Source organism: Pomacea canaliculata, linkage group LG8 (genome assembly GCF_003073045.1).
Source record: "Pomacea canaliculata isolate SZHN2017 linkage group LG8, ASM307304v1, whole genome shotgun sequence".
Classification (NCBI taxonomy): domain Eukaryota; kingdom Metazoa; phylum Mollusca; class Gastropoda; order Architaenioglossa; family Ampullariidae; genus Pomacea; species Pomacea canaliculata.
The window spans coordinates 26,037,387-26,054,327 of record NC_037597.1 but is presented as its reverse complement, the minus strand read 5'-3'; positions in this window follow the sequence as shown (position 1 = coordinate 26,054,327).

The following is a 16,941-nucleotide window of genomic DNA, read 5'->3' as shown; positions in this document are numbered from 1 at the left end:
AGCACTCGGTCCCCATGCATCACGCCCCTGACGACTTAATGGAAGACATTAGTCTGAAGTCGCAAGTCTCCACACCAAACATGTTAAAGACAAACATTTTAAAGACAAACATGTTAAAGCCACTATAAGTGAAGTAGATGAGAGCCGACATGTACGATTAACCACGGGCACTGTATACACTCGCTTAGCGCCCCTCGTCCTTCGCTAAGAACCGAGAGAGCTCGTGAAAATATACAGTAGAGCGCCTCTAATTTTCTCTCTACGAAGCAATTATGGAAAGTAAACAGTCTTGATTATTTCTTCTGAAAGCGAGCTTCGCCTTTACTCTCCTCTCGGCCCGTGCCCTTTCTCGGGGGAGATAATAGTAGAATAAACAAAGCCCGCACGCCCCGGATGTACAAGATACTCCGCCATCTTGTCCTGTGGTCTTGGCGCTGTGTAAACATCGCTGCGAACTTTTCATCGCCCCTCGCTGTGGCATGCCACCTCACCTCGCAGTTGTCGTTGTCTCAGACGGTTGGAGATAATTTGGAGCCGTTGTGTTCGCGCGCCTTATTGAAAGTGCTGAATGTTTGAAAATGTGTCAAGCAAGTCCAGAGAGATGCAGAACTGTGAGACACAATGGAGATTTAGTGTGTCTACAGGAATAATGATGTATGGAGATATGCCCGGAGTTTCTTTATTATTATTATTTGTTAGTTTATCGCAAACAGCAGGAAGTCTTTAAAATTGTTAAAAGTGCATAAGGCAATGTGGAAAACAAATATTTATGAGGCTTTTCATGAAAAGTTCCTCGTACTTTATAAACTACTAAAATTACTTCTTTAAAACACTAACATAAATCTTAAATCTTTTCAGTTAATAAGCGAGATACTAATCCCACCTGCCTACCCGTATGTACAAAACGGGTGTCAGTCATAAGGACTCCTAGTATCTCTTGCAGGAAGACCATCAGAATCTCAAAATTAACATTATTCTATCGTCGGGTACCTGCTGATAGAGCGAGAGGTGGAACTTCAAGGCACAACAACAACAGCAGCAGCAACAACAACAACAGCACTTCTCTGTCAGCCAACACAATTTTCTGTCATTTTGTTCTCTTCATATCGGCTTACTTCTTTTTATTTGTTGTAATTTGCGAACTTCTCCTTTCACTGATGTGAAGTGTGCAGACAGTATGACACAGGTGTCTCCCCATACAAGCTCACAAAGGATGTTCGACAGAAATTAAAAGGTGGAACACGTGTCCGTGAGTGTAAAATGCAGCAGCTGCTGTTTGACTAAACAACTTGACTTCTACATATTTGTCTTCGTCCTTTCTTATTTTCCTGCCATTTAACCAGTGTCATAAGTGCACGAGTGATTTTTTTTTTTTTTTTTTTTGCTTTTTTATTTTGCTTAGTTTTGGTTTTAACACATTGATAAATTGCCGTTAAATCATACTTTTAGGGGTTTTTTGCAGGGACAGAAATCGAAAATGAAAGCTAGACAAATACTCCATTCTTTCCCGAACTAAGGTATGAAGGCAAGAACCACTTTTTAAAACGTGTACACTAAATCAGTAAGACGGTTGTCGGGAATGTGTAAACATTTCTCAAGATAACACTAAACATTTTCAGACAAAAATCACCCTGGAAAAAAGGTAATCGTTCTTCAACTTTATTCGCGATATACTAACCGGGAAAAAAAATCGAGCAAGTTTGGGAGATGTGCCCTGTTGCAAAGGTTCATTCGTAAAAATGCTGCTCACTACAAAAATTAAATATCACATGTTTATCGCTCCTGATACTTTGAGAAAACACAGACGCCCCTCTGTTACTTAAAACTCACAAAATAGTGAGGAAAAAAAAAACACACACACACATATCGATATGTTCTTAGCCGTTTCTTGAAATGCTGCTTTTCTTTGTTGACAGAGGATCATTAATTTGACTGTCACCCTTGAGTCCAGCTGTGTGGGTACCCTGTGACACGTTAACCTCACAGCAGTGACAAGTCGGGTGTAGGGTACAGAGGGGAAATACAACACAGTACATGGATGTTTGGGGTGTACCCTGAAGTCTTTGATTTACAGAAGGTCTCTGGACGGTGACAATTGCAGTTTACAGAAGGTTTAGTGTCTGTCGTCTGGATAGCCACAGACACAGTTTTGTCCAGCGATGCCCACGTGACAACACTGATCTCAAGGAAGGGAGAAATTTGCAGAGAAATGATAGACAGAAAGACAGAGACCATCTGCATATCTCTGCATTTCTCTGTGTTCTTGCTGTTGCTCCCTGGATATTTTAAAAATCATTTTCTCTCTATTTTAATTTATTGAAACTGATTTTAAATTTCTCATTGGAAAACATAAGTTTTACATCATTCCCTATGTTATTTTACTTAAATTTTATAATTGTATGCAACACTGACAGACCAGTAAACACTATATCTGGCATACGTTCAGAAATAATGTTTTAAATAATTTTTCAATCAACGCCACTTGAATCGTGTTAACAATAGCTTCTCGAGTCTTCCGAAACCGCACATCTCTACTTTCCTCACGTGACACTCACGTGACTTTGCGAAGTGTTCGTTTTGTAGCCCGGGTAGTAAGCGGAGGAGGGCTGGGTGTAGTCCTGATGGCAGCTTTGTTTTGCGGACCCAAACTCATCCATCATTTATTGTGTCTCCACGGCAAGTGGCCAGCCCGGTGTCCTGCCATCCAGCCTGCCCGCACATCTCGGCGCATCCGCCCTGCACGTACGGTGTCAATAATGCATTTCTTTTCTCGTTCCTTCACGCGTTGTCTCGCACGATTCTCGTAACCTGGGAACTCTCCGAGGAGGACGACGAACACGCTTAGCGCTGTCTTAATCTGCAGGAAGCATCTCCCTTAAGACGCCAAGAAAGCAGAAGAAAGGATGAAAAAAAAGCGGGGGAAGAGAGAAACAATTATAATTTCATGACGGTTGTGTAATCAGTTGAAGGGAAGTTATGGCCCGGCCGCGCGAGACTTGGCCACGAGTGACGTCACATCTTGGTTTGTCACCGGCGTGACATGTGCACACGTGCAAAACGGTTGTCGGGGATTATCAGACAGTTATCTTTGCCGCCCGTGGCCATAGGGGGTCATAAAATTCATGTGCAACGCCAGCCATCACCATAAAGCCTTCTTGCTTCGATGCCTTCATTTTATTTTCGAGATCTCGCCAACGCCAGCTCGACGCCGGTAGTGTTAAAGGAACCAGACCAGGCTCAGCCACTAAAGTACTCCACTCGGAGGGGCTCAGGAGTTACGGGTAGTGTACTTACACGTGCATCAACGCCATTACTGAGGTCCTGTCTTGGAGAATCCATTTGTTCAACCCATAAAAAAGAAGACCATGTATTGGTCGTACTCGCTCTCGTAGTGATCGGTGTCATATTTTCTGAACACCTGAAGATTTGGAAGCCGTGTTTCCCAACGATGTCTATACCTGAATTTATATATCTTGTCTGTTAACAGATTAGATACATACTCCCGCATATTCAAATATTTGTTTGGTCTGTACTGTCGGTGGTCGAGCTAGTAGTCTTCAGGAAGCCTCGTTGTGAGCGAACTGTATGTTCAAGTCTTTCATGACCAGCGCAGATTGATACCGGCATCAGTTCTTTTCTATAGTCGCACTTACCATGTAGGCGCAAACCCACACACATATTTCTCGCTGATATGTAGGGAAGTCTTAATTTGATCGAGGAAAACTTTCTGACGCAAAAGAAAAAAAAATAACACCGACACACACATTAAAAATATTATCAAACACATTATTATCTGTTCATCATATATTGTTCTAGGAGTTCTGTGTCGAAGTTTGAGGTGAATTAAAGGGCTTCGAAATCAAACTTTTTTTTCTTTTTCTTTCTTTTTTTTTTTTTTTTTTTGCACATCGCTTCTGCGCGACAAAATAACGATTCCAACTGAAGAAGAATACTTGTCTGTTAGATACTTTCGTTTCACAAAATTTAACAACTTTTTTAAAAATGAAAAACATGGGTATGTATCGAGTGTCCCATCTGTCATACAACAGATTTCTGGAGCTAACTACATAGGTGAGACAGACAATGAACTCTTCCCCGCTCCGATTTTAGCAAGAATGAGTTACAGAGCTCTGTAGTCATGCCAGATCAATTTCTTCCGAAAAATAAATAAATAAAAAAAATCAATAAGATGTTAAACGTTTGACATATTTAACTACTATTTTATGCTTCCTACTGACGTCTGTAATAAAGAAGACTTACCTCTGCTACAGATTTTGTTTCTGTTAATTTTAAAATGTGTCGAAGATATTTCCTTCGTTCATATTTTCTTATTATACTTCTTCCCTACCTGGATATCTCTCTCTCTCTTGCCGACAGTCAGAACATACTTTTATAATGTTCATAAATTTTTATGCATACTTTCGATAAATCGGTATAAATAAATATTATTCTTCTACTCAAATGCACACACAAAAATAAACACGCATATTTCTTGTGTTTTCCACTTCTCAAACATTATGCAAATTTTGAAAGGCAGGATGTTCGGTGTCTTGGTTTTCCTGATTAATTACTTTTAGCACAAATATAGAAAAGCTTTTCTCGCCTAACAAACTATTATAAGAGTCCACGAACAACAGTACTTTAATATGCGGCTACAAACTGTTCAAAATATATTTTCTGCTTGCTAAATTCAGTTAAGTTCAGTGTCTGTGTTGTTAGTATTTCTGGGAAATAAATAATTAGATAGTGTAAGTGACTTGCAGGTGCTACTTGCGTTTTTTCTAAAAAGTTCTAAAATTAATTCCTCGTTACCAGCAGGTGGGAGGATAACACCACAATTTTTTTTTAATTGGATTAAGTATATTTCTTCAGAAAATATTATTGATGTGCACGAGTTCATCAGCTAATCGACATGACATAACACATCCTCCTTCGCACCCAACCACCGACAGAAGAGGAGGACGTGAGAGAGAGAGTAAAATTAATTGGAAATAAATGGCTGTTTGATCAAGGATTCTAATTAATATGCAAAAATACATCTCTTGCAATACTTTCTAGAGAGTTTACAAATCGTGATTGTAATCGTTGTTATCATTAATACGAGAGTTCCTCATTTGACCAGTCAATTCTTCAAATAACTATATTCTTCGGCTAGCTTTTTTCATCTTCGTCATACACCATTATCGTGTGTGAATATATCAACATATTGTTTATATTTTGAGATACAAAATTCTCTTGTGTCTGTATTTATATTCGATATTCTATAGAATTTAGATTGTACATTGATCAGATAATGGAATAGCTTTCAGACAGGCTACAAGAATAAAGAATATTCTAACACAAGGGGAAAAAATCAACTAGACGGACGAACAGACGGACGACAGGCAGACAGACATCGGGGGATTGTGAAGTAGTGTGTGTGTACCTTCCGCGAGATGTTGGGATTGACGAGTTTAATTTCTACGCCTACCCGTCTCCTCCTCCCTCCCCTCCCTCGCCGTCAACAATCAGCTCCCCCCTCACCTGACCTCACCTGTGACAAGGTGGGGGACCCCGCAAACATGCGTCCAATCGTTTTCTCTTCTACTTGCCGACCGCCTCAAACATGCGAAGTCCTTACTCTTTACACCTCCCAACACCCGGACACATGACAGACACTTTGATTTATACCTCCACAAAGCCTTCCTCTCTTTCTATATCCTTCACGGCTTTCCTTTCTGTAACGCCTCCTTGGTAAAGATAACATCGAACCAAACAATTTATTTTTCAACACTCGGTGCACGATTTTTTTTAAACCTTATACTACATATAACTACAATGTTTTTTACTGTTTCGATGCATCTTCATATTTAGAACTTGAATGTTGCCCACCACCTGTAGATGTCTACCCCGTGTATATGTGAGAGAGAGACTGCGACTGTTGATACTCACAGAATCGTTGGGAAGTAGTTTGACTCTTTTGTCTTTGACTAAAATGGGTGACTATCATGTTTCTAATTTTTTGCTCACAAATTGCCTGACTTGCCGCTTCATTAGAACATATCTTGAACAGAAGTTCCCTCCGTTTATTCTCATTCTGAGTTTGTTGACTTATTGTACACTGACCTCTCGTTTTCTTCATTTAAATTAATATTGTAAATATTATCATAATCCAGCGTAAGCTACATATGAATGATCTCTCTATTGAAACTTGGAATAGAACAGAGATGTAAATAATGTTTGTATGAAAACGAATATTTTAAATTACCGGTAAATCTGTTAATATTTAATTTGCTGGGTACGTCGATGTTACAGGACAGCGAAGACGATTTCTTTAGTGTGCAAACGAAAAGGTTGAAGATTAAATATTATTACTTGTTGTAATCAGTGTTAAGGTCCAGTCATAAAGATTGTTTGCAGGAAAATTTGTGCAACATCTTCAAGTTTCACCAGCTGAATTTTCGTCATTCAACTATCAACTCTGTTAATGTACGTAAATTTATTGGAGGATTAATGTTTCAGTTTATTCAGTAAAACCGGGTTTGTTTTCTTTTTCAGAAAGCATCCTCCCCGTTAACAATAAGACAAAACTTGACACGACAAGTAATGATGAAAACCACGAAACATTCTGTACATCAAATCGTCAAGTGTAATATTGATGAAGTCCTTCGATCGCATGTCAAGAAGATGGGAGACGCATGGGGAAAGCTTATCAATGAATAGTAACAATAATGATGCTGGAAAGCTTATCAATAAGCAGTAACAACAACAAGGGTCTGAAGCGAGATGGAGGACATCTCCCAAACACCACCATGTCTCGCGAGAGTAACGAGACGAACATTGTCTTCAGACTCGTTGACAAGTAACTGTCCTCAACACTTTGAAAGTTCGCCTTCCGATGACAGAAACCTGTTCCCAGTCTTACATGTAAACTTGACATCCACCATATTCGCACATGTTATCATCTGTCTTTGGGTACTCAGCAAAACCCACCGACACGCACAGTCAGGCTTTAACAAGCACGCGCAACGCACGCACAAACACACTGTCAGTTGAACGGAATGACAGAATCTAGTTTCAAAATTTAGTTAATGTGTTATATAATTATTAGCTAATATGGTATATAATTATAAGATAAAAAGTCTTTATTACGTTCGCACAACGATGAAATTGCCTAACGACGCATTTCTCACAGTCCCAGTAGTGATGTGATGTGTGTGTATATATATAGTAAACTAAAATACGTGTAAATCGCATTTTTTACACAAATTTTTCCTCATGTCTCCCCCATCGCCCTCCTTACCCCTATTGTCTTTCAGTATGGCTGCTGCAGATGACCCCGAGATATCGTGACCTCATACCACATTGTCAATAGTGTTCTCCCATGTCCGTCTCACCTGACTGTTGTGGCGACTGCGTGCCGGTGGGTTAGGAGACAGTGACGTCACGTGACCTCCGAGGAGAAGGTGCTGACCCTGGGTACGTCGCCTACCCGCTGTGCAGACCCTGGAGCGCAAACACCCGTCAACTCGACGCCAGCGGTGCCTCACACCTTGGGGTGGGCCATCAGCATCGTCCCTCCTGCCTGCTTGTCCCCGCCTTCATCATGACGATAGCTTACAGCGCCACCGACAGGCCGACCTGTGCGGGGCCGTCACTCTAGTCCCCGCTGGACCTGTAGATGCTAATGGCCTCCCTTGTGTGCCCCGAAACACGTATCTACGTTAAGTAAGAGGGAAAGGGGATGGAGTAGAGGGGGATAAGAAAGAGGGGCGGTGGTGGTGGTCGTCACAGAGAAAGACGTTGGGGGAGGGGGATAGCGGTAACAGGGTCTCAGTTGTAAAAAATCCCTTGTATAAAAGAGTTATTGCCCCTCAATAACTGATGTTCCAAAGATCATAGACACCTTGTTATACGCGTTCAGAGAGACAGACCACAAAAAAGAAAAAAAATGAAACAAAAGGAAGAAAAGGTGCGAACAAACATGTGATGTCGATAAACCATATTTCATTAACTGTATCAGGACCATGTTTTTCACACTGCTCCTTAGAGCAAGTTCCACTCTGTTCCCAGTCTTCCTATCTATTCAGTAATCATCTATTTTTGTGTCCCCATCCCCCCCCCACCACTCATCCTGCTCTCGATCCAGACCATCACACCCCCCAAACCCTCAACCTTTTCTTCTCCAGTCTCTGCAAGTATCGAATATTGGCGGCGATGTCTGAGCGACCAACAACCCTCTCGTCAGACAGTCTTTGTTTCTCTTGTTAAGGAACTAGCGAGAGTATCAAGCCCTGGAGGTGCGAGGTAGCTCCGTCAGTCTTTCCCTGCCTATGATTACAAGACTTCTCTGAATTACAAGGCAGATAGTTTTTTTGCCCCCGAAGAAGTGCAGTTCCTCGCCGTCTCCGTGATTTGGGCCCAACCCGGGAAAACCTCCTCCGGCCGTAATCACGGGGCACATTTCACATAAAGGCTGCCTCCACAGCCCCGACAGAAAGAGCAACAACAGCAGCAGCTCCGCATCTCCGCGGGTGCAGGGGACGAGGGCGGGAAGCCAAGCGTGGCTGTATTACATTCCGCTTCTTATCCTACCCCACCGCCACCCGCCAGATAGGGGTGAGGTGGCTGGGTGGATGCTGGAGGGGGAGGGGTAGGAAGCCCAGAAGGGGGCGTGGCGTTTGGCGTCAAAAAGTTTGTCACTGATTGCACGCTGTCCCGACTGCACGCCCCCTTGTCAGTTACGAGACACCTCCCCGTTGCCCTGTCACCCGCACCCTATCTCGCGTGCCACCCGAGCCCCCAGGTGCAAATCTAATTTCCTTCTCACCACCCACACGCAGACGGCTCACTGCTGCTGCGGCTGCTGTCGTCTGCGACTCCCATCTGACAGCCGGGTGGGGGTCATCAGACGAGGATCCATCAGATCCATCAGACGAGATCATCTTGGGCGACGAGAAGTAACAACGGCGACTTTGACGAAGACAATAGAAACATATTTTCCGATTAGATAATAAAGATGTGCGATACTAACTTTACTGTTTCCGTTTGAAAACTTTTTTTTTATTTATGGTACTGAAACTACATATAATCATAATAATTTACCAGGATAAACTCCGATAGCAACGAATATAAAAGAAACAAGAAAATAAATAAATTTACATTATACAATCATTAGCAAACAGGATGCAAAAGGACTCAAAACCGAATCAACAGTGGTTCAAGTAATATTTAATACCCAAGTGGTAGAAAACGGACAAAACTCACTACAAACAACAAAGAATAAAATGTGTTACCATGGTGACAAAAATGGGAATATGGACAGGCAGTATACTCCCAGAGTAGACAAATGAGAGTAAGGGTACAAGTAGAATGAATCTAGCCAAATACCGAACCTGGGGTACCCATGAAAAAAACCCTTTAACCAACTTTCTCTCCAATGTCACCAGTAATACAGGCGACTGGCGACATGGCAGATGCTTATCAGCGGCCACCCCACACGACACCCGTTCCAAATACCCGCTTCCCTCCGCGACCTAATGACGTGTCACCGCGCGAAAAAGGTATCTGTTTTCGATAACTACTAGGGTATTTTCGGGTCCATTCTATCCACCCCTAGGTCACATGCTGCGACTTGGCCCCGGCCTGTACCCGACTTAGACCAAGACGCAGACGCCAAATTTGTTGCGGAACCCCAGTCTACCTCCTCGCCTGCAATACCTGTGGGTGAGGGAAATTATGGTGTTGAAAGGCCTGGAGACTGGAGCCCTCGCCACAGTTTTGCGGTAATTACTGAGCATAAACATTGCGTGAGCGTTCACTAATGCGCGCACGCGAGCTCTTTGTATGATAACATGACAAATGAGCAGAGCAGGCACGTGCCTGGTTTCTGGAAGATAAGCCAACAAAGAACACACCAGACATCATTGGCCGCCCCTTGCCATCATCTGATCAACTGCAGAAGATTGTTACAATCGCGTTGGTGGAGGTCAAAGGTTGCTGTCATGCCAGAGCAGTACACGTGACTCTCTGTAAGGATGAATGGGGGTCAGGATAGAGGAAACGATTGCTTTCGTGAAAGAAAATGTGGGAATTACAATACTCATTTTGTTCTGATGAGTTGGAAAAATCACATGACATGTGGCATGTGATGAGGGGTGGAGGAATATTAGACGAGGGAGAAAGAAATTAGTGAAAAATACTATTGTGGGTTCATATATAGAAATGAGAAACCGCAGGTCACTGATATTTTCTGTTTGATAAGCTGACCTATAGCTTTTAATCTGAACTGGAATACTTCTTAGTCTGTGAAAAGATGATATCTGGCTGAATAATGCTAAGTTTCCATTAACCTTTTTGATGGAACGATTTGTGTCACTGTGTTGTTGTGTTTCGTTAAAGATCGTTCTTCCTTTTTTATGTTCCTGAATTCTACTACACCAACCACATTTTGCATTTTAAACTGCATACTGGAATGAGTAACAAACTGAGATCAATCAACAGACACAACAAATAACCTCTCATGTATAAAGTCCCTCAGGTGAGTCATATACACTTTTTACTAAAATGTTGACATTTGTGAAGTTACACTTTACAATATCAAAGTGCTTTCTCGAATTTCTTTCTTCGTAGTCTTACCATTTTTCGTTTTTCTTTTCTTATCATTCATAATTTTGTCCATCGCATGATCACCTGCTTATACGTGGTTCCACGTTATTCAGATTTTTCTACCTGTATGATCAAGCATCAATGAAGTTTGGTTCAGATTCTGACCCCAGTCATGGACTTCACCACCGGACATTTACCTCCAATTAGTTCTGCTACTTCTGATAATGTGCTGCTGTTATTTGCTTTTTATTTTTCAAAAATTGTGATGTGAAACATTGTTTCTTTGGGGGTCACCAAGTACCATAAGTTTAAGCTTTCTGTTTTATAGCTAAACAAAGTTGGACATTGAAAAATATGCACTTTATAAATCTACTTTATTATTCTCCTTTATTATTTCTTGCGTGTGTGAGTGAGAAGGAGAATGAGTATTTGTGAGTGTACCACCAGTGTATGACTGAACGGTAGTCGTGGACGTGTCACCACAATATCAACCTCCCTGAAGTCATCCAATACCAGAACTTTCTCTCCTTCTTATTTATTCTGACACAGCAAACCAGCCGATCATTGTTATCAATATTAACGAACATTCTTCTCACGACTACACCCATTTCGCTGCAGGAGCAGGCCGTTGTGACAGTTATTTCTAACACAGGTAGAGAGAAAGGAAGAAAGCAAGCTGCCTACTATTTCACAGACACGTCACTTAACCTCTCGAATGATCATGGGGGCGCGGGGAAACATCCAGGGAACAGTAAAGTAGCGAAATTTAATCTGTGGCCTCCAGCTCCTCTGCCAGACTTGAACACTTCCCTCGTCCCACGAGCAACAAAAGGAATGGCTATTTGAGTAACCCAGTTGCGCCAGGTCAGACTCTGCCAAAGAGCAATTAGTATTTGCTCTTGTCCTCCACAAGAACTTTCGTCGAGATTTACGACCAAACACCAATATTTTATTTCGATAGATTAATTCCCTGATAATTCTTGTATTTCACCATGTTTGTTGTTAGCTATTTTTTGACGGCTTTATAAGGCACGGCGACTGCCGGGTGTGTATTTTGGGTAGATCAAAGTAAGTTGGCGACGGCGACAGTGAAGTTGGTCGCCGGCACGAAAAGACTAGCGAGAGTTGTTTAGTAAATGATGTCGGTGGTTTATGGCTAGTATATTTTCTTGGAGTGTAATTTTCTTCTAGTCTGAAACTATTTCAAGGGGTTGGGGGGCTGGGAGAGAGTTCTCATAACCAAAATAGCAATACCCTGACAACTAGCTCTGTTCGATTAATTCGCAATTTGATTTATTGAAATACAGAAAAGAAATAAAACTATTCTTCTGGAAGGAGAGAAGGAGATAGAGACTTGATCTTCGAGAGAGCTTTATTTGTTTTTGGTTTTTTTGTGGTTTTTTTTTTTAAAGCTCCGAAACTGTTGTTCTGAAAATAATCTACCGATTGGCTGATAGGCGGAGGAAATCACTAGCTGATTTTCGGGTGCATCAAAATGAAAAAAGGAGTTAACTGTCCTTGTATGAAATTTGTGTATCTGGCGAGCGTGCGCGTGTGTTTTATTCTCATACATCAGCTTTTGATTTTGTTCGCTAGGACATAACTGGTTAAAATTGATTGTAATTTTGTTATGTGTTATCAAAGTGGTTCTTTGTCTGTTTGTAAGATGAACTCACACATTTATCTATCTTTCTAAAAGAAAGCATAAAAAGCCAGGAAAACGACGGAACCACATGGGTCGAAACTTTAGGTCCGCTGGTGAGGTGTTGTGGGGCCCTATGCTCCTCGAGGAGTAACGAGGACTAAACTAAACTAAAGAATACCTGTCTGCTACAGTATGTTAAAGGTCAACAGATTACTGTCTCGGGTGAACTATGTTCGTCTAAAACAATTAGGCAAGTCGTGCTAACTGCATCTTTCTGACCAGAAAAGACAACGCAGAAACACTTTTTAAATATACACACACCAAAAACCCCAATAGGGGTAGTGCCTTCATCCCAGCTTTTTTCCCTTAAAAACCCTCACTTCGTTTCTCCTTTTGTATTTCTAGCACGGGTGCACAAAACAGTCTGGACAGCCATACATGAGGTTAGGCGGGTGTAGTTGGTTGGGTGGAACTACCTGTCATCTCCACTCTACTCCACACTAGTCACAACTACCCACGACGGAAATCCGGGTGTGCGTACAAACGTGCATTAATGCTGCATCTCTCCTGGCGGTGATCATAATGGCGGACAGGGGCCGGGAGGGGAAGGGACTGCATCGCTCAGCGTCACGCTCCAGTGAACAGCATGTTGCTAATCAGGCTTGAGGACCCGACGACAGGAGCGAAGCCGGGTGAGCGCTTTCCGATCGGGGTGAGCCATCTCTCTCTCGGTGGCTGGCCCGGGCTCTTCAACCAGCCGAAGATTTCCGAACCCGATAAGATGGAAGGTGCGGATTACGCCCCTTGTCTGCGTGTCACAAGTTGTCTTTCCTGGCGGCTAAATCCAGCGTGAGGACATTGTGCCGTCCCGGCCGGTGGACGCCGCCATTTTGAACTCTGGCGACTAGACGCCGCCAGTGACAGGGGGCGAAAATTAAAACATAAAGTTTGCCTGTCAGCTCCTGGCTCGTCAAGCTTCGATGCCCGCAGCAACTTGTATTGGCTAATGGCCCGCTCGCCTCCCATCCCTCGCCAAGAATCTCCACTGAGCATGAGGACTGCACCCCACCCACGCACTCTCAACACAGGCGCACCCACACCTTCAACTGGCGCCAGTTGCCCCCGAATGAGCAGTTGGTAAAAGAGAACACCCGCCTGGGGCACGAGAACTGCCAAAGGAAGCGAGGATCCAAATAAAAACAGTTTTCATGAAAGTGAGACAATGCTCACACAGCACGCATGCGCAATACATTATACAATACATAATACTCAGTCTAATATATTATATATTACACGTAAGGACGCCTTGTCCATTTCTCTTTCAGACCTGTTCCTGGGGAAATCGAAGAAAAATATTATTCAGTGATCAGATTTCTTATTGATGGCCATGTGTCTTGCGCAGGTTTGTGTGTCGCCCAGAAAAATGCAGGATCCAGTTTCTGCAAGTTAAGTCTTCACTTCGCCCCTCGTGTTCTCTTCGCCTTAAATGTCAGACATCCAGAAAGTGATTTTCGCACGACAGCCACCTATCAAGCTTCAGACCTCAGCCAGGCCGACACCAACTGCACGCCGGGAAAACAAATCAAAAAGGTGTTTGTTGGGAGATCACAAAATGCAACCAGCAACTCAATCAGGTTAACTAACATAGTTCAAAGTTCAGTCGCAAAAAATAACGAAACAGTTACAGCCTACATCAAATGAACACATACCAAACACCTACTTCAAAACTATTTTATCCGAAGTGCGTTTGATGCAATAAGTAGCAACTACTTTTATCGAACTAGGACAGGTGTAACTGTTCTTGTATTTAATATTGCATAGTTATATATAAATTTTAGTTATTTCTTTTACTTATTTATTTAGTTAATATCATTTTTTACAATGTATTTATTTCATTGTTTTCATGGATTTATTCATTAAAATGTTACTGTTCATTTTGTTATTCGACTGTGCGTCCATCATTATGTTCCCAGCATGGTTTTTGCATTCACTTAATTGTTGTTTTGTTTTAATTACATCATTTTATGTATTTATTCATGGAAATGTCGGTTTATCAATGAGCTCGACAATGCGGGCATCTTTAAGTCGCCAGTTTGTCTTTTTACTCAACAATTTGTTTTTCTTTTTGATCTTTATAATTGGAGATACTAGTATTCAAAAAATAAAAAACCAAACAAACAAACAAACAAACAAACACGTCGAATATTGAAATTCCCAGCGCTTTTTTTTTTCTTTCTCTTCCTTCTCTCTGTAGGTCTTTTTTTTATTATTTTGTCTTTAGAATTTGAGATTTGCAGCTTCAATAAGAAAATATGTCACGTACTCCCGCCTGACCTATCTAAGTCATGTTTTAGTTAAGAATGTTGAGAGATGAGACAGTTAAAGGAATGCAGTAGTCAACCTGGAACTGTCATGGCGGTGTTTCTCTCTCTACTCTGAATTTGTCCACGTGACTGTAGACGTCTTCATCACTGACCGCCATTTACGGGACAACAACAAAAACAACGACCTGTCGCCGCCATTTGCAGGACAACAACAACAACGACGACCTGTCGCCGCCATTTGCAGGACAACAACAACGACGACGACCTGTCGCCAGGCCTCTTGACTTCTCTGAGCTTCGAACTCTGTGACTTGGAGGAGACCCTTGCACACCTTGGCGCCGCCTGTCACTCCTCCCTGCCCTCGCCAGTCGTGGCTGGTCCTTGATGTCCTTATTGTCGCAGTTTTTCCTGCTGTACTCTTCACTCTCTCGTCGCGTGTCTAATGACAGGTTACATCCACAGACGGATTTTCCCTGCGCTGTGGGAGAACCTTCGGCGTTTATCTTATAATGCATTCTGTTCTTTTCAGCCTTTTGGTCCCTCTGGACTGCATGCAAAAACTCTTCGTTTTCTTTCTTCCTTTCTTTCGTTGGTTTGCTCGTTTGTTTTTGATTTTTTTAAATAAGTTATTTGGACATCCTTTTTGTCTTGGAGCAACAACATGTCTTTCTTTCTTTTTTAATAGGAGTAATTATCTAGTTTTAATGTTAATAACATATGTTGGGTCGCTTGTTTAGTTCACCTGAATATTCTCAGATGACTTGTTCAGCAGGAAAAATCATCTAAAGGAAAATCTGCCAAATATTGAATTGGAGATTCGATTTAAACTAGATATGGTATCTATTAATTAACGTCTGTGAAGAAAGTAAAAAATATCTTCATCATCATCCGTCTCGTACTCCTTCTCGTCTTCACCTTCCTTCAAGATATCTGAGCATCTACTACCTCCGAAAAAAGTAACATCCTTTTTTAATAATTTTTGTAATTATTATTAAATTATTTAATAATAAAATCAAGTCTCCACAGAGAGTGCTGCTGCTTTGCTACCTTACTGGAATGTATCCCCTCTCAAAGTGAGGTATCCCTCCCGGCGGCATGGGTGGGTTTTAGTAACAATGGGTCCTTGTGGTTGTGATGGCCAGTTTATGGTGTGAGCCTTGTCATTAACTGACTGGTACACAGTTTTGTTGCTTGTCACCACAACTAGGTGCAGATGTCCTAGGTTCTCGCATGCTGTTCTTTTTCTGCATCTGTTTGAAGGCCCGGATGTTTTGCTGTGATATAGAGTTTCTCGCTCGACTCATAGTTCAATCACATCTTCTACATGTGAGGCCACTGAGTCTGATAAATATCTTTTCACCAAAATTTAACAATACAGCAGATAGATTAAACAGATTTTCACCCCCCTCCGCTAAACACAGCACAATAAGATGTCTGGATAAGTAAGCGCACGCAATGGTGATCTGGAGCATGACGAAAAAGAAGTGTACCCCTTTAAAAAGACCCCGTTATGCCACAGGCTGCTATTAAAACTACATCAAAATGGAGGAAAGAAGCGAGGGAAAGTGCTGTATAATAGGCTAGGCACGTATTTTTTCATGTGAATGGATCTCTCATATCCACGCCACCCACCACTGTTCGCTGTTCTTCTCATCATAGCGCCATCTACACAGACACCCTCCCCTTCTCCTCAGCCGCCAGCACGGCAAGGAAGAAAAACAAAACAAAAATAAACAGATACCCAGGGATGCACAGTCCGGGGGCTGTCTTCTTTGCACCGGGCGAGAAGCCTAAGGCTGCATCCTCAACCAAGCGTGACCGTGTCACGGCTGATGAGGCGCTGATGAGGGTCGACCAATGACGCGTGACCGAACCAGGGCCGGCGGCGACTAATCATGCGTGACGGTGGAAGCACAAGCGGGGTGGCGAGGCCTTGACAAGACAAGGCAAATTGGTGGTTCACGCTTCATCGCTCACAGCGCAGCGGATCGCCTCGGCTCGGTGACGTGAACGGAGGGACTAGAAACAGCGAGGGGAGGGGTGTCTGCCGCGTGCCAGTGACGTCCTCCCATCCTCCCATCATCAGACTTCCTCGTCGTTGTTGACGTGGATGATGGTGATACGCGACTGGGAGGAGGAGATACCGGACCCGGGGACCGCATCGGCGCAGGGTGTGCTCATCAAAGACTGTCAAGACCACAGCGAAGAGTAATTGTAGGTTAGAGGCGCCGTCCTCACAGCCGCCATGATACTTTGTCTCAAACCATCTCCTGTAAGTCTGGAAAAGAAACAGATTCGGAGGAGAAGGGGGAGATGTCTAGACGCTTCTCCCATCATCATCATCATCATCATCATCATCATCATCATCATCATCATCATCATCAT